The 26,332-nt window shown below is 37.5% G+C and overlaps 1 long non-coding RNA gene across 2 annotated transcripts in view; it reads right to left on the bottom strand.

Annotated features, from left to right (window-relative positions):
- Positions 1-26,332, bottom strand: part of LOC140615883 (uncharacterized) — a 62,539-nt gene that overhangs the window by 34,907 nt on the left and 1,300 nt on the right. For both annotated transcript variants that reach the window (XR_012016395.1, XR_012016394.1), the window contains exon 2: positions 5,429-5,526. This is a non-coding gene — a long non-coding RNA (uncharacterized lncRNA). The remainder of the gene's footprint in view (positions 1-5,428; positions 5,527-26,332) is intronic.

The raw sequence follows: 26,332 nt of genomic DNA, 5'->3' as shown, positions 1-26,332 counted from the left end.
GATAGCAAGGAAGGAAGCTGAGGAAAAAAGAGAAAAACAGAAAAACAATTAAAAGATGATGGGGAGAGGTTAAGGGAAATAAATGACAGCCTCTGAAGGAAAAATCTATGTATAAGTGGGGTTCCAGAGAGTGGTTAGAGGGACAGAGGGACAGAAAACATATTTGAACAAATCATAGCTGAGAACTTCCCTAATTTGGGGAGGGAAACAGGCATTCAGATCCAGGAAATAGAGAGGTCTCCCCCTAAAATCATTAAAAACCAACACCTCAACATTTAATAGTGAAACTTGATAATTCCAAAGATAAAGAGAAAATCCTTAAAGCAGTGAGAGACAAAAGATTCTTAACTTATATGGAGAGAAATATTAGATTAACAGCAGAACTCTCCACAGAGACCTGGCAGGCCAGAAAGGGCTGGCAGGATATATTCAGGGTCCTAAATGAGAAGAATATGCAGCCAAGAATACTTTACCCAGCAAGGCTCTCATTCAGAATAGAAGGAGAAATAAAGAGCTTCCAAGATAGGCAGAAACTGAAAGACTATGTGACCACCAAACCAGCTATGCAAGAAATATTAAGGGGGCCCTGAAAAGAAAGAGGAAGCCCAAAGAAATAATCCACAAAAACAGGGATTGAATAGGTATGATGATGACACTAAATTCATATCTTTCAATAGTAACTCTGAACGTAAACGGGCTAAATGATCCCATCAAAAATTGCAGGGTTTCAGACTGGATAAAAAAGCAAGACCCATCTATTTGCTGTCTACAGGAAACTCATTTTAGACCTAAGGACACCTCCAGCCTGAAAATGAAAGGTTGGAGAACCATTCACCATTCAAATTGTCCTCAAAAGAAAGCAGGGGTAGCAATGCTCATATCAGATAAGTTAAAGTTTATCCCAAAGACTGCAGTAAGAGATGAAGAGGGATAATATATCATACTTAAAGGGCCTATTCAACAAGAGGACCTAACAATCATGAATATTTATGCCCCTAATGTGGGAGCTTCCAAGTATATCAATCAATTAAAAACCAAAGTAAAGACATACTTAGATAATAATACACTAATAGTAGGAGAATTCAACACGGCACTTTCTGCAAATGACAGATATTCTAAGCACAATATCACCAAAGAAACAAGAGCTTTAAATGATACACTGGATCAGATGGATTTCACAGACATATACATAACTTTGCATCTGAACAACGGAATGCACATTCTTCTCTTTAAAAAAAATTTTTTTTAATTTTATCCATGAGAGACACAGAAAGAGACAAAAAGAGGCAGAGACACAGGCAGAGAGAGAAGCAGGCTCCATGCAGGGAACCTGATGTGGTACTCGATACCAGGTCTCCAGGATCACACCCTGGGCCAGGGAGTGCTAAACTGCTGAGCTACCCAGGCTGCCCAATACTCATTCTTCTCAAGTGCATATGGAACTTTTTCCAGAAGAGACCACATATGGGTCACAAATCAGGTCTCAACTGAAACCAAAAGACAGAGATTGTCCCCTGCATATTTTCAGACCATATGCTTTGAAACTTGAACTGAATCACAGGAAGAAATTTGAAAGAAACCCAAACACGTGGAGTTTAAAGAGTATCCTGCTAAAAGATGAATGGGTCAACCAGGAAATTAGAGAAGAATTAAAAAGATTCATGGAAACTAATGAAAATGAAGATACAACCATTCAAATCTTTGGGATAAAACAAAAGCAGTCCTAAGAGGGGAAATACATCGCAATCCACGCATCCCTCAAAAAATTGGAAAAAAACTCAAATACACAAGCTAACCTCACACCTAAAGGACCTGGAGAAAAAACAGCAAATAACCTACACCAAGCAGAAAAAGAGAGTTAATAAAGATTTGAGCAGAACTCAATGAAATAAGGACCAGAAGAACTGTAGAACAGATCAACAGAACCAGGAGTTGGTTCTTAGAAAGAATTAATAAGATAAACCATTAGCCAGCCTTATTAAAAACAAAAGAGAAAATACTCAAATTAATAAAATCATGGGGATCCCTGGGTGGCGCAGCGGTTTAGCGCCTGCCTTTGGCCCAGGGCACGATCCTGGAGACCTGGGATCGAATCCCACGTCGGGCTCCCAGTGCATGGAGCCTGCTTCTCCCTCTGCCTATGTCTCTGCCTCTCTCTCTCTGTGTGTGACTATCATAAATAAATTTTAAAAAAATTAAAAAAAATAAACTTGGAATTTAAAAAATAAATAAATAAAATAAAATAAAATCATGAATGAAAAAGGAGAGATCACAACCAATACCAAGAAAATACAAATGATTTTAAAAACATTATGAACGGCTGTATGCCAATAAATTAGGCAATCTAGAAGAAATGGATGCATTTTTGGAACCATAAACTACCAAAACTGGAACAGGAAGAAATAGAAAACCTGAACAGGCCAATAACCAGGGAGGAAATTGAAGCAGTCATCAAAAACCTCCCAAGACACAAATGTACAGGGCCAGTTGGCTTCCCAGGGGAATTCTACCAAACGTTTGAAGAAGAAACCATACCTATTCTACTAAAGCTGTTCCAAAAGATAGAAAGAGACAGATACTTCCAAACTCTTTTTATGAGGCCAGCATCACCTTAATTCCAAAACCAGACAAAGACCCCACTGAAAAGGAGAATTATAGACCAATCTCCATGATGAACACAGATGCAAAAATTCTCAACAACATACTAGCCAATAAGATCCAACAGTACATTAAGATTATTAACCATGACCAAGTGGGATTTATCCCTGGGATGCAAGGCTATTTCAACACTTGTAAAACAATCATGTGATAGATCATATCAACAAGAGGAAAAACAAGAACTCTATGATCCTCTCAATAGAGGCAGAGAAAGCATTTGACAAAATACAGCATCCATTCCTGAGCAAAACTCTTCAGAGTGTAGGAATAGAGGGAACATTCCTCAGCATCTTAAAAGCCATCTATGAAAAGTCCACAGAAGATATCATTCTCAATGGGGAAACACTGGGAGCCTTCCCCCTAAGATCAGGAACACAACAGGGATGTCCACTCTTACCACTGCTATTCAACATAGTGCTAGAAGCAATCAGACAACAAAAAGAAATAAAAGGCATTCAAATTGACAAACAAGAAGTCAGACTCTCCCTCTTAGCAGATGACATGACACTGTACATAGAAACCCCAAAAGACTCCACCCCAAGATTGCTAGAACTCATACAGCAATTCAGCAGTGTGGCAGGATACAAAATCAATGCCCAGAAATCAGTGGCATTTCTATACACTAACAATGAGACTTAAGAATGAGAAACTAAGGAGTCAATCCCATTTACAATTTCACCCAAAAGCATAAAATAACTTAGGAATAAACCTAACCAAAGAGGTAAAGGATCTATACCCTAAAAACTACAGAACACTTCTGAAAGAAATTGAGGAAGACACAAAGAGATGGAAAAATATTCCATGCTCATGAATTGGGAGAATTAATATTGTGAAAATATCAATGTTACCCAGGGCAATTTATACATTTAATGCAATCCCTATCAAAATACCATGGACTTTCTTCAGAGAGTTGGAACAAATCATCTTAAGATTTGTGTGGAATCAGAAAAGATCTTGAATAGCCAGGGGAATATTGAAAAAGAAAACCAGAGCCAGGGGCATCACAATGCCAGATTTTAGGTTGTACTACAGAGCTGTGATCATCAAGACAGTAAGGTACTGGCACAAAAACAGACACATAGATCAATGGAACAGAATAGAGAACCCTAAATGGGCCCTCAACTCTATGGTGAACTAATATTCGATAAAGCAGGAAAGACTATCCAGTGGAAAAAGGACAGTCTCTTCAATAAATGGTGCTGGGGAAATTGGACAGCCACGTGCAGAAGAATGAAGCTAGACCATTCTCTTACACCATACACAAAGATAAACTCAAAATGGATGAAAGATCTAAATGTGAAACAAGGTTCCATCAAAATCCTAGAGGAGAACACAGGCAACACCCTTTTTGAACTCGGCCACAGCAAGTTCTTGCAAGATACATCTATGAAGGCAAGGGAAACAAAAGTAAAAATGAACTATTGGGACTTCATCAAGATAAAAAGCTTCTGCACAGCAAAAGAAACAGTCAACAAAACTAAAAGACAACCTACAGAATAGGAGAAGATATTTGCAAATGACCTATCAGATAAAGGGCTAGTATCCAAGATTTATAAAGAACTTCTTAAACTCAACAGCAAAGAAACAAACAATCCAATCGTGAAATGGGCAGAAGACATCAACAGAAATTTCACAGAGGAAACAGACATGGCCAACAAGCACATGAGAAAATCCTCTGCATCACTCACCATCAGGGAAATACAAATCAAACTACAATGAGATACCACCTCATACCAGTGAGAATGGGGAAAATTAACAAGACGGGAAACAACAAATGTTGGAGAGGATGTGGAGAAAGGGGAACCCTCTGGCACTGTTGGTAGGAATGTGAACTGGTGGAGCCACTCTGGAAAATGTGTGGAGGTTCCTCAGAGATTTAAAAATAGAACTACTCTACAACCCAGCAATTGTACTGCTGGGGATTTACTCCAAAGATACAGATGCAGTGAAATCCCGGGACACCTACACCCCAAATTTATAGCAGCAATGTCCACAATAGCCAAACTGTGGAAGGAGCCTTGGTGTCCATCGAAAGATTAATGGATAAAGAAGATGTGGTCTATGTATACAATGGAATATTATTCAGCCATTAGAAACAACAAATATCCACCATTTGCTTTGACGCGGATGGTACTGGAGGGTATTATGCTGAGTGAAGTAAGTCAATCAGACAAGGACAAACATGATTTTCATTCATTCGAGGAATATAAGAAATAGTGAAAGGGATTATAGGGGAAAGAAGAGAAAACGAGTGGGAAATATCAGAGAGGGTGACAGACCATGAGAGACACCTAACCCTGGGAAACGAACAAGGGGTAGTGGAAGGGGACGTGGGTGGGCAGTTGGGGTCACTGGGTGATGGGCACTGAGGGGGGCACTTGACAGGATGAGCACTGGGTGTTATATTATATGTTGGCAAATCAAACTCCAATTAAAAATATACCAAAAAAATAAATGAATAATAAATTTAAAAATAATTTTTAAAATGTTGAAAATTAGCTAATTTACATAAAGAAACAATTCTATATAGAATATCAGTGGACTCTGAAAAGGAGAAAAATTGACTTAAATAATATAAAAACTACCTAGTACATTAATGCTTGAAATCCTATTCTTATACATAATCCATATTATAAAGGTTTAAAAATTATCTCCAGTTAAAATATAAATATCTTTAGATGAGGATATGCATTGAATCCTAGAGTCATTAACTATATAAGTAGATATGTATGTACATTTATATTGTAAAAGAAACATGATATGTTGTAACCTGTTCTTTTTCCTTCTTCTTCCTCACTTTCTTACATATGACTTTTCATCTCTTCAACCAGAAGATTCCATCTGCCTTGGGGAGAATTAGAATTGTTTCTATAAAAATACAAAGAGAAAGAAAGTTTTTACTCTCAGAACAGGATTTTGAAACCCACAGAAACAATAGTCTTAAAAGTCTAAAAGTAGAAGAGAGAAAATAAATTTCTAAAGCCTGAAATAATATCTTCATAATATCTCACAAGATATAAAACCTGCAGGACTGATCATAAATTTATACTAAGCCATCAGCAGGAAGAACTTAAGATGTGCCATAAAGAACATTTCAGCCAGAGAGAAAAGCTTGCACGTATAATTGTTTTACAATTATAAGTTTATGTTGCAGTAGTTGTGAGAATGAATGGGTTGAATTGCCTGTAGCACTTAGCACAATTCCTGGCATGTGATATACTCACGTTTATAGTAAATACGACTGTGCTTGTCACACCACCTAGTAAATATTACCTCTCTGCCTGTCTGCTCCCCTCCCAGAAGACTACACATGGATTAAGGGCAGGGATTCCATTTTTCTCATTGTTGCATCCTTGGCTCCTGGCACAGACTTCATGCTCAATAAATACCTGTTGAGTGAATGAACCTCACTGCTTCCCCTAGACTCAGAACATGCATTATAAGAGGTGAAAAGTTGCTTGCTTTTTGTCATCCACCTATATGACACCATTACTGCAAGCATCAATCTGTGGTTGTTTGTGGAAAAGACCAATCTAAATTAAGCATCTGAATTTTAAGTTGGATAAAGATGAGATTTTTTTTTTACCCTCAGGGTGATGAAATAATCATATGGGTTACCAAAGTAAGTGGAGGCTTCTCTATCCTTAGTGAGTAATTTGAGGTGTGAATAACCTCTGTCCTGGATGATTTAGACATTCCTTTGCCTAAAGATAGAGCTTGGGCCAGAACATCTCTGGAAGTGCCTTTAGCTCATGATATTATCCTATCATTCTATTAACCACTTAATATTTTCCTGTAATTTGCTTTTAACAATGCTTAATAGCATTGCAGTTTCTTTTATATGATGCAGTGATGTGACATTAATCTAATACCATATAACCTCTGCTTGCTCCACCAATGTCAGCAACTCTGAAGAATTATTCAAGGACACCTTCTTTCCTTTTCTTCAACTAAACAAAGAACATCCTTAAGGACTTTAAACCAATAGGTGTCAACTCCTCAATACTTACTAAAAAACTACTGGGGATGCCTGGGTGGTTCAGCGGTTTAGTGCCCACTTTCTGCCCAGGGCATGATCCTGGAGTCCCCGGATCGAGTCCCACATCGGACTCCCTGGATGGAGCCTGCTTCTCCCTCTGCCTGTCTCTGCTTGTCTCTGTGTGTGTGTCCCTCATGAATAAATAAATAAAATCTTAAAAAAAAAAAAAAAACTACCTGTAGTAAATTTCAGATATTTCATTCAATAGGTCTTAAATCCCAACCAAACTATATTCCCTTCACTGTGATAAACTAAACCAATTGCTGGATCAAGAATCTGAGTGTCATCACATTCCAAATGTCTGAAAATGCCCAAACCTCATTGTAAGGCTTTGTTCATCATTCCTCAGTTGTACAGCCTGATGTCACCAAACCTATAAAGACAGACTAGAGAAGAGATCATGGTCAGAGGATCAGGGTGACTCAGCTCCTTTCTCTTCCACCTCCCAACCTCATATTATATTTAAAAAAAAATAGAACTGATTATTTACAAGGAACTTACTGAGACAATAAGTAGTGCAGCTTCACAAAACAGCTAATTTATCCCTAAGCAGAATTAAAATCTGTATGAAGCCTTGAAGCCTGAGCCAAAGTTAGCTCTTTCACTACCAACTTACACACTGCTCAACTTTGTGTCTGCTGGACTTGTCTTCTTTACATTTTAAAAATCAAGTGAATAGTGGAGTTAAGTGTCTGCTTTTGGCTCAGGTCATGATCCCAGGGTCCTGGGATAGAGCCCCACACTGGGATCCCTGTTCAAAAGGGAGTCTGCTTCCTCCCTCTCCCTCTGCCCCTCCTCCCAGCACATGTGTTTTCTCCCTCTCTCAAATAAATAAATAAATAACATCTTGAATGGGATGGGATTGAATGGGATTAAATCTTGAATGGTGAATGGGATTTAGTGATAGCAATAGTAACTAGCATGTGTTGGATAGCTAAAATGCCACTAACCAGGCAGTGCCATGTACATCAGGTCCACATGGATGGCAATCCTGGAGCATGCAATCACATCACACAATCATACAATTCAATCCAATTAATAACCACATAGGGTACTATTATCATTCCCATCTACAGATGACAAAACTAGTTCATCAAGTTAGTAGGATTGACCAGAGTCACACAAATAACAAAGAAAGAACTGGGTTTAAAGCTCAGTTCAGGTCAGATACCAAATGGCATGATATTGTTAGGTACTCTGCTCTATACTGTGGGATTCAAAAATAAGCAAGTGGAGTTGGTCTTTAAGGATTCTGAAATGCAATTAGAGAAAATAAGACAGATTCATGTAAAATTAAGTAGCAATAAAATAATGGTTTACATCAAAAGAGAAAATTTGTCACAAGCAGTACATGATTAATTGCTAAATGGACTACAGACAATAATTGGTACAATCATTTATAGGAAAGTGGAATCTATAAATATTTACAAGCTTTGGTAAACATAATCCATGTATTGGGAGTTTCTAAACAAGTCTCTAAAACTAGAGGCAGGACAAAGGCAGTTATCTAAGAGAAAAATATGTCCTTGTTTCTATAGCAAAAGAACATTGGGGAAGAAAAGCCAGAGGACAGTTAGTTGTGGAAAAGGAAGAAGATAAAGGGCCCATGACAAAAACTTCAGAACTCTGTGAGAATGACTGGATATGATTCGTTTTTCTTTTGAAAGTTTTTATTTCAGATTTAGCTCATAGCCTTGGGAGCTCAGTATTTAAAATGTGTGAGATACTTTATTTAAAGTGAAAATGTGGTATATTTTGGGGGTTTTATTTTATAATTTAATATAAAATTACCTGAGGGGGCACTTGATGGGATGAGCACTGGGTGTTATTCTATATGTTGGCAAATTGAACACCAATAAAAAATAAATTTATAAAAAAATAAAAAATAAAAAAAACTTAAAAATAATAATAATATAAAATTACCTGAAAGAGCTGTGGTTTTTAAAAAGGAATCTTGAAGAATTTTAAGTTTAAAACTGATAAATAGGAGCTACACTGGGAAAAATCTAAATTAAATAATAACTTCCAATGTAAATCTAATGTTTATCAGTGAGACAATTAAAGCATCATGTTCTTCCAAGTTTCAATATGTGGGCAAAGGAGATGCTGATTAATAATAGCTACAGTTTTCTCTTTTAAATCTGCACCACAGATAGTAGCCATGTGCATTTTCAACTAAGGTCAAATACATTTGGGTTTATAAAAAGCCTAGAAACAGAATGCCAAATTTGTACTTGCACTCTCTTTCTTATGCCAGAATGGTGCTTCTTCCTTCGAATAGCTACCTTGGTGGTTTGTTAAGTAAAAGATTTTATAGCCAAAACTATGACAACAGAAAAAGTACGCCCCTACACAGTTACATATAGCTAAAGAAGGACTAATTATTTTATAGACCTTAGTATACAATCATTTTCACATGCATTTAATCCTCAAAACTACCTCTGGGGTAAATATCATTAGCCCTAATTTGTAGATGAGAAATTAGCTGATAAAAGATAAATGATTTAGGGACACTGGGTGGCTCAGCAGTTGAGCATCTGCTTTCAGCTCAGGTCATGATCTCGGAGACCCAGAATCGAGTCCCACATCGGGCTCCTTGCATGGAGCCTGTTTCTCCCTCTGCCTGTGTCTCTGCCTCTCTCTGTGGCTCTCATGAATAAATGAATAATTTTTTTTTAAATATAAATGATTTATCTAGTAAATTGCAGAATCATACTTAAATTCATGTATCCCAATTCTAACTTAAAGAGCTCGCAAGAAACCATTAAGGGTGATATCTCCTATTAGAAATATACATGCCCTTTCTTCATATCTGGCTGCCTGCTGTAAGAAACTGGATTAATCCTTCTAAGCCAATATTCAAGGCATAAAGGGTTCAAAAATGTGACTACATTCTGATGCAAAGAGTCCAAAACAATGAAATTGGGGGAGACTACTGGCTTTAGATTCAGATAGGCAGCTACACTTGACTTCCACCTTTTGTTAGCAACTAAGACCTTCAGGAAGTTGTTAAACTTCTCTGGATTTTTATTTCCTCTTTTGTAAATATGGGTAACAGGACCTAGGTCATAGGGTAGTTGTGATTATTAAAGAAGATATTGTATACCAAGAAATTAGTTAATGCCTACAATTTTTTTAAAAGATTTTATTTATTTATTCATGAGAGACCCAGAAAAAGAGGCAAAGACATAGGCAGAGGGAGAAGCAGGCTCCCTGCAGGGAGCCCGATATGGGACTCAATCCCAGGATCCCAGAATCATGACCTGACCCAAAGGCAGACACTCGACCACTGAGCCCCCCAGGCATCCAATGCCTAGAATTTAATATGTACCCAGTAAATGGTAAGTCTGCTGCCATCATCCTTTCAAAAAAATATATCATGTATTACATGATGGGAATATGGAAGGAGAGAATGTGATTATGTCCTCATAAATAATATATTTTAGTATTAGCTGCCTCTATCACTTTTATCACAAGCTCATTATGAAAAAATTTCTGAGCAGCAACCACAATACATAAAGATATATATTAATTTGTAAATTATATACATATACTATACTAAAAATTATGCACTTTATAAAATATACACAATAAATAACTTCCAAAGAACAAGAGAATAAACAATTAAGGTCCCACTAGATTAGGGTGCCTGAGTGGCTCAGTAGGTTAAGCATCCAACTTTGGTTTTGGCTTGGGTCATGATATCAGGGTCCTGAGATTGAGCCCCATGTTAGGCTCTGTGCACAGTGAGGAGTCTGCATGAGATTCTCTTTCTCCCTCTCCCACTCTCCCTCCCCGCCCAAGCTCACACACACTCCCTCTCTCTCTCCTTCTCAAATAAATAAATCATTAAAAAAATCCCACTAGATTATCTCATACACTCTTTGGCATATACACAGTTCATTTTAGAAACCATTATTTTAGACCCAGAGTCAGCAAACTTTTCTGTAAAGGGCCAGATAGTAAATATTTAAGGTTTTACAGGCCATGCAAAATCTCTGTTGCATTAAAAAAAAAATTAGACAATGCTTCAAAAATGTAAAACAATCCTTAGCTACAGCGCCATATAAAAGCAAGATTTGGACTATAGTTTGCCCATCCTGTTTTAGACCACAGACTCTTCTAGAATAGATCATTCCAGACAATTAACTAGTAATTAAACAAGTACCATGGTAATTAACAGGAATGAAATCAATAGTCAAATGCAATGGATAGTAAAGGATAAGAGGTCAACTTTGGCTAAGATGGTCAGAGAATACCATGTTTAAGCGGAGATCTGAATAATAGGAAGGAGTCAGCTACACAGGAGCAGAAGAAAACCTTCTCTGCAATGGGAAGAGCCTGTAAGTACAAGGTACTGTGGTGGAAAGGGCTTGCTTATTCAAGGACTAAAAGGAAGTCTGTGCCTAGAATGTGCGAGCAAGAAAAAACCAAAGTCTGAGTTGTGGTTTGGGAGTCTGGCAGGAGCCTGCTTTGGAGACTTTTGAAAATGATTTCTATAAAGTAAAGCATTTGAAGCAGAAATGAAGTTAGAAAGGATAAAATCAGCAGATTATATGTCTTGGGAATATAGACAAAGTGAAATAATAACCAGAAAGTCATGGGTCAAGGATTGGCTCCTGAGGCAAAATGAAAAGTTAAGGAGAAGTAGACTGCTTTGATTATGTCCTCAAGCTATTTAAGACAATTATTAAACTTGTAAATTCTTTATTGCTATTCAGCCTTGAAATAAAGTCATCACTGAGGCATATGCTGTTGTTTCATTAACCAAACCAGGTTTAGAACAAAATTCTTATATCCCCATGTACTTGTTTTTAAGTTTATTCTTTTCAAATTAAAATTGCTTCAAAATGCCTTCCTTGGAAGGCTACATAAGAAATAAATAACACTGTCATCTCCAGGGAGGGAAACTAGTAGCACAGAGTTAGGAGAGAGACAATACACCACCCATATCACTGTAGCCCAGACTTTTGAACCACGTGGCTCTAGTACCTATTCAAAAAGCAAGTCAATAAAATTAAATTCAAATTTAGATTTTTTAGCTGCATTAATTGTGTGCAGAAAATTCAAACAGTTCTCTAAAAATTCATTTGACTGGACCAACATGGCAATTTGCCATTCCGATATTTTCAAAACATGATTGAGGTGATAACTTTGCAAAATGTGTGTTTACATGTGACAACAATATGAAATCTAGAAAATGTATACATTAATGAAAAAATGTACTCTAACAGAGAATGGAAGTACAGGTAGCATTTTTAAAAGTCATATTATACTTTGGAAAACAATTTGGCAGTACCTCAAAAAGTTAGAGTGACCATATGACCAAGGAATTCTACTCCTAGGTATATACTCAAGAGAAATGAAAATATACATCCACATAAAACTTGTACACAAATGTTTATAGTAACATACTCATAGTAGCCAAAAACTGAAAGCAACCCAATTATCCCTCAACTGATGAAGAGATGAATAAAATGCAGCATATTCATGCAGTGAACTATTATTAGGCAATGCAATGAAATAAAGTACTGAGAAATGCTAAGTGAAAAAATCTAGTGACAACAGACCACATATTGAATGGTTTCATTTCTATAAAATGTTCAAATTCATAGAAACAGGAAGGAGACTAGTGGTGGCCTTGGGCTGATTGGAGGAAGGCAGATGGGGAATGACAGCTAGTGGGTATTAAGTTTCTTTTAGGATGGGATAAAAATTAAATTGTAGTGATAGTTGCACAAACCTCTGAATATACTAAAAACCACTGACTTTTACACCTTATCATTGAATTTTTTTAAATTGCAGACTTAAAAAGGGGCTACTTAAACACCATATTGTAACTTAAGTTAGATTAACTGCCACTTAAAATCAAAGACTAACAATGTCAATGTATGACAGGATTTGTAAAAATGGAAACCAACAGGACATCTTTTGTTACAAAAAATTTAGTTTGGATTTCTTACTTATTAAGCTGAAAGTATGACCTCTATGGAGTTAGTTATTTTGGAACACATCAGGTTGCCTGCAGTGATCTTCTCCCCTAACTGCCCTTGATTGCACAAGGTAGTGGGCTAGAGGTGAAAACATTACAAGACTATAAATAGTCTTGAAATCAATAAGAATGGCTTCTAGGAAGCACTTTGACACACACAGATACTCAAACTGTGTGTGCCATGACTACAATTCTCTTCTGCCCATAGACACAAGTTACAGGTCATGGAACTGCAGAAAATCTACAAATAGTTATCTACTTGGGAATAGTAGGGAGTTTTGGCAGCATTCATATTTATAGTTTATTTCCTATAAATTGCCCTCCACTTCTCACAAATTGTTTTACTGACACAGATGACCAATTTCCTTTGTGTTGTAAAATATTCCTGCTTTTTTACTTTATATTATCTTGTTTTGCCAATTTTATAAGCCCCTAAAATTAAGATAATTGGTAATAACAGCATATACTGACCACAGTGACTTGCATTCTTGCCACAAAAAAATAATTCCAAATGAGTTATCACATATGGTCAAATTCAAATTCCCTATGAGAAAATTCAGCAGCTAGCTACTCTACTCTTTAAAACTAAATTCTTGGGCAGCCTGGATGGCTCAGTGGCTTAGTGCCACTTTCAGCCCAGGGCATGATCCTGGAGACCCAAGATCGAGTCCCATGTCGGGCTGCCTGCATGGAGCCTGCTTCTCCCTCTGTCTGTGTCTCTGCCCCTCTCTCTCTCTCTATCTCTCTCTCTGTCTCTAATAAATAAATAAAATCTTTAAAAGAAAAAGAATTTGTTCAAAATGTTTTGCAAGCTTTTCAGGGGCATAATTGCAAAGTAAAACAAATGTATTTGTTCAGTTCATATTAAAAGGTAGAGAAGTGTGAAATAGGAAGGAACACGTACAAATGTTGGGTAGAAATAATATACTTACTAACATCATAAACCATTAAAAAGCAAATAATGATTCACAGCAACTCTCACAAAAACATAATTTCTATCTTTAGTCCGAGCCTCTTTCTTGTATTCCAGTCCCATTTTGTACCCATCTATTCAACTGTCCATGTGATATTTGACATGATGTGTAACAGACACCCCAACCTTCACGTGTCAAAAGCACAGCTGTTGGTCTTTGCATCCAAACCAGCTCCTCTTGAAGTCTTTCCCACCTTATTTGAGGACAACTCAATTCTTCTAGTGGCTTAAGCCAAAAAGCCTGGTGGCATTCTTAACTCTACTCCTTCCTTCACACCCTACATTCAATCTGTAAAAAATATTTACAGAATTTGACTACAGAATTTTCACCACATCTACTGTCACCTTCCTAATTCATGCCGCTATCAAATCTTACCTGAATGTCTGCAATAGCCTCCTATGATGTTCACTCTTACTAATAGGGCTACCATTAGTCTATGCAGTACTTTTGTGTAGATTAGAAAAAAATGTCCATCTCCAAGACACATATTTCCATTTGACAGAACACTGTAGAAATAAATATATAAAGCTATCATGTGTACAATATTATGGCCCTCCCTTAGATGTGGTACACTTGTGCTGTACTCAACCTACATAATTGTATAAGATTCCTTGGTTCTTGGCATATCACACTTTCATTTATTTGTCTTGTTCATTGTATGTTCCTCCAATAAAATTCAATATTTGTAAGGACAGGGATTTTTGTGTCTTGTTCATTGTTGTATCCCCATCACCTAAACAATGCCTAGTACATAATAAGTAATCAATGAAGGTTGATTTTAAAATGTCCAAAGAACAACACAATCACATCCCCACAATGCCTGGGAATGAGTTATCAGCAAGATAACCTAAATATTCTTCTGAAATCACTTGATAAGATGCATATCTTCAAATACTCTTTATGTGGAAAGGCTATTTGAAAGTAGAATTTCTTTGAATTGTTAGTTCCATTGTAATGAACACAGCATCATTCTTTACACTTTTAGTAATTTGTAAGCCCCAACTCTTGAAAGTAAGGTATAATGGAAGGAGAACTGAATTGGGAACTGGACAGAAGGGCCTCTGTTTTAGTCAGGGTTCTCCAAAGAAACTGAACCAACTGAATGCATGTAGATAGATTTATTTTAAGAAATTGCCTCATGTTATTGTGGGAGTTGGCAGGTCAGAAATTTGCAGAGAGGGCTGGAAGTCTGGAGACCCAGGAAAGAGTTGGCATTGCAGCTTCAGTCTGAAAGCAGTCTGGAGGCAGAATTCCCATATCCTCATGAAACCTTAGTCTTTTCTCTTAAGGGCTTCAACTGATTAAATGAGGCCCACCTACTTTACTCAAGGTATCAAGGTAATCTGCTTTACTCAAAGTATACTCACTACTCACTTAAATGTTAATATCACTTTAAAAATACCATCATAGCAGGGTGCCTGGGTGGCTCAGTTGGTTATGCTTCTGCCTTTGGCTGTGGTCATGATCCCAGGTTCCTGGGATAGAGCCCCATATCAGGCTCCCTGCTGGGCAGGGAGCCTGCCTCTCCCTCACCCTCTACCTGATGCTCCCTCTGCTTATGGCTCGCTCTCTTCCCCTTTCTCTTTCTATATATGTCAAATAAATAAACAAAATCTTTTTTAAAAAAAAATACCATCATAACAACATCTAGACTGGGATTTGACCAAATATTGGGATACTGTGACCTAGCCAAGTTGACCCACAAAATTTACCATTACAGCCTTCAAATCCAGCATGAGAACAAGCATGGAGGCCTCAAAGAATTTGTGGTATTGGATAGAAATTCAATTGTTTCATATGGAGAATGGGAAAAGAGTAGGATGGACAGATGAGGCCTTTGCCACCTCTTCTCTGGCCTTGAAAAAATCATCATACCTAAATATGACCCTTAACAAAACTGTAATAAAAGTTTGAATGTTAAGAAAAAAAAACTATAACAAACATATTTATTTACAACTGCTAATAGAAGGAACTGATCTTAGAGCCTAGAGGCCCAACCCAACCTCTAAATCCCTACAGAGTTTTCAGGCTAGTTCGATCTCTGTCTAAGGGATACCCACCCAAATTCCCACATATCGGGGGTACATGGGTACCACAGGCAGTTGGGCCAAATTCCTACATATCAGTCTAGGTACAATTCTGTAAGAACTTCAAAAATAAAAATGTTCTCAACTGCCTATTTTTGGTTTATCTTCCCCAGAATGATTGACAGTAGGAGCAATCAACCTTTCCAAATAAAATACCACATTTTACCCTCAAAAGTATAAAATAAGATGGATCAAATAAGATAAAAACAAGTGTCCACAGGATATTTCTGAATACCTGAGTGATTCATTTTTTTTAAGATTTTGTTTATTTATTCATGAGAGGCAAAGACATAGGCAGAGGGAGAAAAAGGCTCCCCTCAGGGACCCTGACATGGGACTCAATCCTGGGATCCTGATCTGAGCCAAAGGCAAAGGCTCAATCACTGAGCCACCCAGGTGCCCCCGTGAATGATTCATTCTTAAGTAAGACCAACATGGGACACTGACAACTTGGATCTCCCTGCACTGTACTTTTCCAGTCTTTCCTCCAAAGTGGCTTGAAGAGATTAAAGCAGCCTATTTCTGCAGCCATGACCTAGCTGCAGATCTTACTTCCTATATACAAATGTTTATTTTTAAATTTTTTAAAAAATTTATATTAAATTCATGTAGTAAAACACCCAGTGCTCATCTCATCATGTGCTGTCCTCAACACCCTGTCACCCAGTTACTCTATCCCCCCACCCTTCCCTTCTACAACCCTCTGTTTATATACAAATGTTTAGAAAAATAATTCACCAGATATCCAGATTGGTAGGTGGGAAGAATGTCTTGAACTCTACAGGAGCCTATTCCTGTTAACATAATGGAAGCTATAGAGCATAATGCTTTAGAATGTGAGCTTTGGCATGTTATTAAACCTTTCTGTGTCTCTAGTTTGTCAATAGTAAGGGATTGTAAAGGAGTTATCATGAGTGTTAAGTCAATTAACATACAGAAAAGGCTTAGAAGAGTATCTGGCACATAGGATCTGGCTCAATAAATTTTCATGATAAGTATTATATAATCACATAGAGTATATAATATCTTGTTCTGTAACACTTTCACTTGGAATATCTATCTCATCAATTTCAGCCATTCAGAAGAATAATATTAAGTCCTTATTACTTCTATTATTCTGCATAACTAAAAGTGACTATTGGAATGGCCTCTTTGAACAATGGGGGATCTCCCAAAAATAAATTCCAATCTCTATCCCCAGAAGGCAAAATAAACACACACACACACACACACGCACAACATACTCTCTCAAACTGCTGGTAACCCTTCCAATGACATTTTCCAAATTCAAACACATTTTTAAAAACCAGATCTCATTGAACACCTTGTTAAAGAATTTTGGACTTCAGTTTAACAGCGATGAGCAGCCAGTGCAGAATTTTAAATGGAATGTGATGTGATTGAGCTTGTGTTTTTAGAAGTTCATTCTGGCAGCAGTGTGGAGGACAGATGAGAGTGGCTGTTGAGAAAGAGGTCTGAGTGCAAGGCTAATTTAATTATCCAGGCAAAATATAAAAATGACAAAACCAAAGGCAAAACCAAACTGTGCCGAATGATCTTCAGTGGTCATCACACCTCCAAAATACTACATTCAGTAATTACCTGCCTTTTAGTTTATTCTATTAATGTGTGACTTGTATAGTATCAAAAAGTTGTATTTCTTGCATGAGCATAAACACCTGGTTTCCACATGTCACACAGAAACATATAAGCAAACATCATCTATTAATTTACCTTGTTTTATGATCATGAATTGCTTTGACTTTCCATAATAATGATTACCCTAGAATACAATTCAGCATTGAAAACTGAAAATTATTATATCATGGCAGCTTCCTTTACTCCAAAACTCCCAGGACCTGGGCCTGAGGCTCTGGGAATCAGGTACACCTCCAAAGGCCCAGCAGAGAGAGGGATTAGGGAGGCAAAGACCCCTGTCAGAAAGAACCATTATTGCTGGCACCCCATTTTTATCTTCTAAGGTCACCAGAGATTAGCCTGACAGCTGCCCTTATATTACAGAACACAATGCAATTGCCAAGTCTTTCTTTTGTCCTCCTTTCCCTAAAGCAAGTACAAAATCAAGGAATTATCTCTTCAGAAATATGCTACATAAACATTATTTCTTTTTGAGGTTATTTAAATGCTTTTTAATGAATAATTTCATTAGCTAAAATCTTATTTCTATAGAATAAATAAAGGAAGTGAGGAGAACAGAAGCTTACCCAAACTCATTCAGTTAACCAGTATCCCAGTTGACCTTATACCCAACATTACAGCTAGTACAACTAATTAGTAGATGTTCAGTGAGACCTTGAATTTCAATCCAGGACTCCACCAGATATTGTCTTCATAAACAAAAGATAAACAAATGCTGCCTTTTGGAAGATAGGCAAGTAAAAGAAAAAAGAAAATAAGTGTTAAAATTAAATAATCTGAGATGTGAGAAATAAGGAAAATAAGCAAAAATTTTAACCATCAAAGCCAGAAAAACATTATAGTTTTATGCTCACTGTAAGCAAATAATGTTCTCCCTGATGTTTCATAAAACATAAAAGTCCATATACAATATTTTTCTAGTTTCAAGAAATTTTGCATATCAATTATTTATAAAGCAATGTCTTCTACAGCAAGCCTGCCCCTCTTTACCTTATTTTTTCCAAGATCATATCTCCAAGTTTTTCTTTTTATCTTTCATGCTAAAAGAAAGTAATAACTCTTGTGCCAGATGTCCCAAGATATAAACTCTCAAATAAACAAACACAAACTCTGCAACACTGCACAATATAAAACACTTTTCCAGAAACAAAATATTAATCTTATCTGGCACATCCTAATATATTTGGGGCCATAAATTCTGCTTTACTCATCCATTAGATTTTCTTCATGAGTCTCTTTTTTAAAATAGACACATAGTAGTTTAAATAAATAAATCAGGTCTCCACAACCACAATTTCAAATATCATCTGTCTCTTTTTTTTTTCATCTGTCTCTTTAGAAAGAATGCACTGACAAAGACTGATCTAGTTCCCTTCTTAGATTTCTTTTTTTTATATTTTCCAACTGTCACCATCCTTCAACACAACCAACAATCAAATAAAACAAATAAATACATGTTTCAAGGGCATTTACCCAGGAAGAGTTTTGTTCTCAGAAGGACAGAGTGTTTCACAGATCCAGCATTTCCCAGGGGCTGATTAGAAATGAGCTTACAAGACACATATACAAGCACACTCACTCACATGTTCCCATAAACTGAAACAATAAAGAAAAAGGTCAAAACTTTTCTCTTCCACTAGGAAAAGATGGTGTGTTATTTCTCTCTCTCTCTCTCTCTCTCTCTCTCTCTCTCTCTTCCTCTCTCTCTCATGAGTAAATAAAATCTTTAAAATAAATAAATGTTTGTTTTATTTTTAGTCACACTATTTTGTTTATTTGAAAATATGAAATAACTTTAAAGGAGGGTATACTTTGTGTACACCAGAAGAAAATAGGCTTTAAAAGGCTAAAAATCATAGAGCAGGGGACTGCAGTAGGAGTTTTTTTGTTGTTTTGTAAACTGAAATCATAACTCTAAAGCAGGAATTTCAAATGGCAAAACAGGGGAACTGTCATAAAACCCACTAGGGGAGGGACGCCTGGGAGGCTCAGCAGTTAAGCGTCTGCCTTTGGCTCAGGGTGTGATCCTGGAGACCTGGGATCAAGTCCCACATCGGGCTCCCTGTTCGGAGCCTGCTTCTCCCTCTGCCTATGTCTCTGCCTCTGCCTCTCTCTCTCTCTCTCTCTCTCTCGATCTCTCTCTGACTCTGTGTCTCTCATGAATAAATAAATACAATCTTAAAAAAAAAAAACCCACTAGGGGGGATGATGTGAGATCAAGCAGAATCTCCTCACATCACCCACTAACTACTCCTCATATAGCAAGGGCCAGCTACACTCAAACATAGGACTTTGTGCACCCCTGACTCAGTGGTTTACATCCTCCATCCTTACTGATGTTTCTTTGAGGTACTTCCCTAGCAAAGACAATTAGACACCCTTATAAAGTTATATTTTCCCTCTTCTCTTTATTAAAAACTAATTTTAAGGATAGAGCAATCTAGGACACCTGACTTTTTTATACTTATCCTTCAGAGCACACAGCATAGTGCAGGTCACATACCAGAGCCTCAAAATTATTTATCAATTCATTTTCTCATCTCCTATTTGTCAACTGCCTGTAGGCCTGTGTATGTGATATATCATATAACATACATATCAATTATACACACATATATAAATATGTATATATTATATGTATGTACATATATATAAATATATCTTATATTTGGTAACTGCTTATTTTTATCAGCATAAGATTCTTTTTCATCAGAGCTAAAATTCTCCTTTAGCTTCTAACATTGGTCATGGCCGTTATCCCAACAGATTTCATACCTTGATTTTTTTTCATCATAGAGCAAGATTAATTCAGGACCACAGTCATAGCTACACCTTCCAAGACAAAGGACAATGCTCAGACCATTGTTTCTCTAGGGTGGCAGGATGTTTCTGGACATTGACCCCCTCCCCAATGTTTCTTTTTTGCATCCTTTCAGAAACAAAACATTGTGAAGGAAAACTTCCCAACCTCTAAAATTCCTGGGAGGAGTTGAGGTGGAAGAGCTCTGACCCACCTTAGGATGGGTAGTTGTGGAGAACCACCCTCTCTATGCTGACAATTGATGCTTCCTTCTCAATGCTTCTCCTATTGAGGTTCCCTCTCCATAGAAGCACAAATGTTCCCCAGCCTTCTCCCTGGAGAACTAAGCCCAAGAGGAAAGCAATCCAAAATTTAAAGACTAGATTGATGCCTGAAAAAGAGATTTAAACAGGGACATTTTTATCTTTCAGCTGTTGGATATGAAAAACAAATATACATTCCACTCTCTCTAAGAACAGGTGAATGCATTTCATAAGCAAATGGTCAGCTGGGTGGCTTTAGGTCGAGTTTCCCACCACCCCTTCTTGTCCCTCCTCTTCTTTCTATCAGTATATTCCTATCCCTAATTATTCTCTACAATTCACACTTTCTATCAGGATTTTTTGAGAAACCCACAGTGTGCTCTGTGCTTGCTGCTGTATAACTATGAAAGACTTTTACCAATGATATGGTCCCAGAATCGCTTCCATTCTAGATGCAAAGCAAAAAGTAGTAAGAAACATGTACAGAATCTGCGTAATAATGATTCAAAAGAGTCTGGGAGTGTTGGTTGGAAGGCATTATGGGCAATAGAGATCTAAGCTGAACTTGAAAGGGTCAATGGTATTTGTGTACAAGAAGGGCTCAAAGGCATGAGCAAGATGAGTGGGAAGGTCAGGGAATAGACTTGTCTGATTCCAGCGGAGGTTTCAGCATCAACATTCATGTGTGTGTGTGTCCAATTTGTAATGCCTGCATATTCTTCTTCTTCACTCTTCTCACTCAAGGGTAGGTGAATGGAAGCACACATGCAGAATGATTCATAACTTGTCAAGGAGGAGTTGGCATAATTCAATATAGGAAGATATCCCAAACCAGTACTCTCACTGCCCCAGAGAAAACCACAGACACTCCTCAAAGTGAAAGATAAATGGAACCAGAAGTGGATGTCACTCTACCTACAAAGCAACAAGAGGAAAATCTCAAGATGCTATTATTTCTTCTTGTCTCCTCTTTCCCCTACCTTCACTGGAGATGTTTGCTGTTTCGGCTCTTGGTTTCTGCTTTTGTATACCATCTATTCCTATAGCATTTCAATGAATATGCATAAACTCTGAATCATAAGACTAAAATGAGCACCATTCTAAGAACCCTGAATGTGTCTTGGAGATTTACAGCTAGGATATGTAGGCTGGCTGAAAGTGAGAAGTGAGGACTGGGGTTCTTTTGTGATCCTGTTTAATATCTACAGCTTCTCACCCTAATAATGGATTAATGGGCTTCTCTGGGCTCCATGACTCACCAGTACTTACATACAGATAGGTGGAGTTTTTTTATTTGTAAGGGATTTTTTAAGGTGGTGAGGGGTTGAATCTGGAAACTCTAGACAATAAGGAACTATAAGCGATGCAGTTTTATGAAGGAGAAAGCAGTCGCCCCTTAAATATTTTATTCTAAAATTTGGCTGACAGCAGCAACACATTGATTTTAGCCACTTTGTTTTGCTAGTAAATGATGGCAGGATCAGCTGTGGCTTATGCCTTCTTCACTGTAATCAGTTCTATGCTGAGAGAGGAGGAATTATGCTTGACAGGTAATTAAGAAAACTGACAGGAAATAGCATTTGGCCTCTTTGAAGGTGAACTACAGTTTGTAAAAGATAATCTAAATCTAATTTACCAAAATCCCAGATGGCAAAGCTATGAGCAGTATCGCTTCTGTGTTAGGTTTATATTAAATTAATCTTTCCTTACCATTTACTGTTTTTAAAATTTTAACTTTAACATGGAAAGGAAGGACTAAAACTTTGCACAGGCTGAATTTGGAACACAGCAATTTTTGGGTCACTGCTGAATATAAGATGTAGACATATTGATTGGGAATGTAGACTGCCCAGGATTGGAAGTGAGACTGGATTGACCAATGTCAAAAGAATGAGTGTTCACTCATGATGCTGAAGAATGATGATGAAAGCAACATATACTAGGATTTCAGCAGTAAGGAATAAAATTGTTTTAGAAACTTATCTTCTTGTCAAGTAAGGGGAAAAGAAACAAACCATTGATCCTATCTGCAAACCCCTACGGGAAGTTGCTTATACCTTTACTACTGTTGGGTGGAAGAAAGGTACCTCATTTTCCAATGTGTGAAGAGATACTTCTCAAAAGTTTGTCTCCATATAAGTGCTGGGACAATATTGCTTAGATCTTCTGGAAAGGTATCAATTCCAAATATTTTAATTGGTTCCAGGCTAGCAGTAGAAGGGGTTGTCCAGTAAGCATGCTCATTGATAACCAGTCTCCCCACTCTCCCCAGGCACAATCTAGATCTCCCTTTTGTTATGAATTGCTTTCCTTCATAAAAATGGATTTTTTGCCTCATGCAATGTCCAGGAGCAACTCCTAGATTTAGGTTCTTGGAAGCTAAGGACAGAGATCAGCTCTGTACTGCCTTCATTTGCTTGCATCTGCAAAGGTAGGAGAGGAGAATTACCATCATTATTCCTAAGACCTTTGGGTGCTTATTCCTAACAAATAAGGAAGAAAAGAAAACCTAACATCTCAAACTTTTTCTCTGTCCATTCCACGAATTTTATGCTAAACCCAATGACTCAACATTATGCTCCTAACCTTGGAGAAATTACCTGTTGTACTCAAGAGGATAGCTACAAATTATAAAAGGCAAGCTTTACAAAACCCAAATTTTTCTTCCTTATGAAGTTTTGTGGGAGAGCCAGAGGCCAGCAGGATTTTGGAGGTGGCTTTCCAGGTTTTTATACATCACTCTTTGCTAACAGTAGGTAAAGTAGCAGTTCTCCATTTTAATGATCTGATAATGGGAGCCATCCATTTGTCACCTTTCCTGTTGTTCTGTTAAGAAGATAAAGGAGTGGGACACCTGAGTGGCTCAGCGGTTTAGCACCTGCCTTCAGCCCAGGGCGACCCTGGAGTCCCAGGATTGGGCTCCCTGCATGGAGCCTGCTTCTCCCTCTGCCTCTGCCCCTGCCTGCCTCTCTCTTTCTCTGTGTCTCTCATGAATAAATAAATAAAATATTTAATGAAAAAAAAAGAAGAAGATAAAAGAGTACAGGATGCGAAGACCAAGCCGATCACACAATCAGCTGTAAGGGACCACCTCTCCAAATCCCTTACATCCTCATAAAAAAGCAAGTAGATCTGCAGGAAAAAAGGAAAGCATTTCCTCTCCATCCTCTCTACCTCATGGAAAGTCTACACCACATACTCTGTACTTCTGATGGCCATGCCCAGACTTTACTTATAAATAGGTGGCATATAAGATTGCCTTATCCCAGAATATGATACCAAATTACCAAATGTGATTACACCATTAAAGCTTCCTTTGAGTAGAGAACTCTTTTCTGAGTTCTCCATTAAAATTTAGAGCCCCCCTAGGATAGGTGATATCTTAAATTATTATCAGCTATTACCTTAAATATCAACAGCAGGGAAAAACAACCTAAAGTAAGAGACTATGACAAAGTGAAAGTACCTTGGAGGAAAGTGAAGGAGCCTGGAGGAGACAAAAGGCTCTAACAAAGGGCATGAGAGACAGATTCTGCCCATTTGGTGAGGAGTAGTAACTCAGCTGGATAACTATAAAATGGTGACAATGTTAACAGCACCCATCTTACAGAATCTTTGTGAAGAAGGAATGGGATAATGCACATTTTAAGCACTTTGAATTGTGACATGCTATATCTATATTGGTTTATTTGTGTTTAATTCTAAGACTGGCCCTTGCTCTGTACTTAGAATTATCTTACCTATCTTTGATTGCCAGTCTTTAACTCTGGAGGAAAGATGCTGTGTAAGTCTAAGTATTTACAGTTTACACAGTCAAATGAATAATTATAGGACATAATTCTTTAGGCCAAATTTTACTCTGTTATCAACTTGGGATATATTATAAAACATTTAACTACTTCTCATCTAAAAATTTTATTTTTCTCATTAAATGGCTGGGGAAATGGTGGACTGTTTTATTTGGAATATTTTCATCAACTAGCAGAAAACAGAATTCAACTGAGATCTTAAAAAATGAAGAATCTTCAATAAAGCACTACTTTTAGAGGTACAGAGAGTTAAGAGAACCAACAAGATATGTTGAGGCACCTAGAGACTAGTACCAGCAGGAAGCCATTATATTGGCTGAGAGGGCAAACTGAGCTGGAGGCAAGCAGAAGCTATAGTCATGGAGAGGGGGACACCAGGGTGGCTCAGCAGTTGGGTGCCTCCCTTTGGCTCAGGTCATGATCCTGGGATCCTGAATGGAGTCCCACATGAGGCTCCCTGCAAGGAGTCTGCTTCTCCCTCTATGTCTCTGCCTCTCTCAGTGTGTCTTTTATGAATAAATAAATAAATAAATCTTTAAAAAAAAAAGTTGTGGAAAAGTATAAGCCACTGCCAAAGATATGCAGCTAAAGCAAAGCAATGAAGCTTCCAGGGTAATAAATTCCTTGACCCCGTACTTTGATCTCCTATTGGCATTCCCCCATTGGTTGAATCTGTTCAGAAACCAGAAGCAGAGGAGACCAGGTGATGCAGTTCCCAGGAATCAGCCTCCAGGGTATGGAGCAGAGCAATAAAGGGGAAAGAATGGATGTCAGATTGAGACAAATGGAGAATAACTAGTACAGGGCCACCTCCAATTTGGGAATCAAGAGTCTCAGAAGTTAGCATTTGGCCTCACATCACAGAATAAAAGGTAGAAATTCAAAAGACTAGTCAAAATTGGAACAATCCAACATCATGTGCCTCCTAACATGCTCAAAAGGAAGGAGGGAGGGAGGGAGGAAGGGAAGGAGGGAGGGAAGAAGGAAGGAAGGAAGGAAAGAAGGAAGGAAGGCAGGCACGCACAGCATCACATCTCTGATAATCCCACCAAAAATCAAAACGTAAATATGACCATACAAACTCAGCCTAAGGGGCATTCTATAAAATATTCTTCAAAAATTTTAAGGTCGTGAAAGATGAAGAATGACAGAGAAAGTGGTCCGCATTCAAGGAGACAAAAGAGACATGAAAACTACATTCAATGTGCTTTTCTGGATTGGATCCTAGATCAGAAAACTCTAAAGGACATTAGTCAGAAAACTAGCAAAATTTTAGTAAGATCCATAGATTAGGTAAGTATAGTATCATTGTTAATTTTTTTTATTTTGATAATTATACGGATTATATAAAAATGTCCTTTTCTTATTTGAGGGAAATGCAACACTAAAGTATTTCATGTCAAAGGACATGATGTCTCAAACTTACTCTTAAAGTTTCCCAAAAGCGTGTGTGTGTGCGTGTGTGTGTGTGTGTGTGTGTGTGTAGAGAGAGAGAGAGACAGAGACAGAGAGACAGAAGGTGAGAGAATGATCAAGCAGGGAAGTAGGAGAGCATGTAAACAATTTGATAGGTTTTGGTAAAAGGAATTCTTGTTCTACTCTGTTAACTTTTCTATAAGTGCGAAGTTAAATTTTAAAAGAAAGAGAGAGAGAGAGAGCGCACCAATGATTGAGGATGATGCTGACATTTACATTGAGGGAATGGCTAGTTCCCCACAGTTTCACCAGAGTCTCATTAAATGCATAATACTAAGACTGTTTCTGGGCACCAATGACTTCTTTCATTATAGAACTCCAACAGGGAATTTCTATTCCTTTCATTAGGATTTGTACTGTTTTTATTTTTAATGGTCTGGTCTCAATGTTTCAATATTGGAAGCTGCCAGTAATTCTTCTTGGAAGGATACATTTTCACTTTAAAATTGGAAGAAACCAAGTAAAGCAAAAAGCCATGCTGTGTCTTTGTTGAAGGGCTTGGCATGAAATCGCAGAATTTTCTGCCACCTATGTAAGGAAGTGAGTGAGTGATGAGCCTAATACTTATGCCAGCC

Source organism: Canis lupus, chromosome 24 (assembly GCF_048164855.1).
Source record: "Canis lupus baileyi chromosome 24, mCanLup2.hap1, whole genome shotgun sequence".
Classification (NCBI taxonomy): domain Eukaryota; kingdom Metazoa; phylum Chordata; class Mammalia; order Carnivora; family Canidae; genus Canis; species Canis lupus.
The sequence above is the reverse complement of the archived record's forward strand: the minus strand, read 5'-3'. Positions and strand labels throughout refer to the sequence as shown.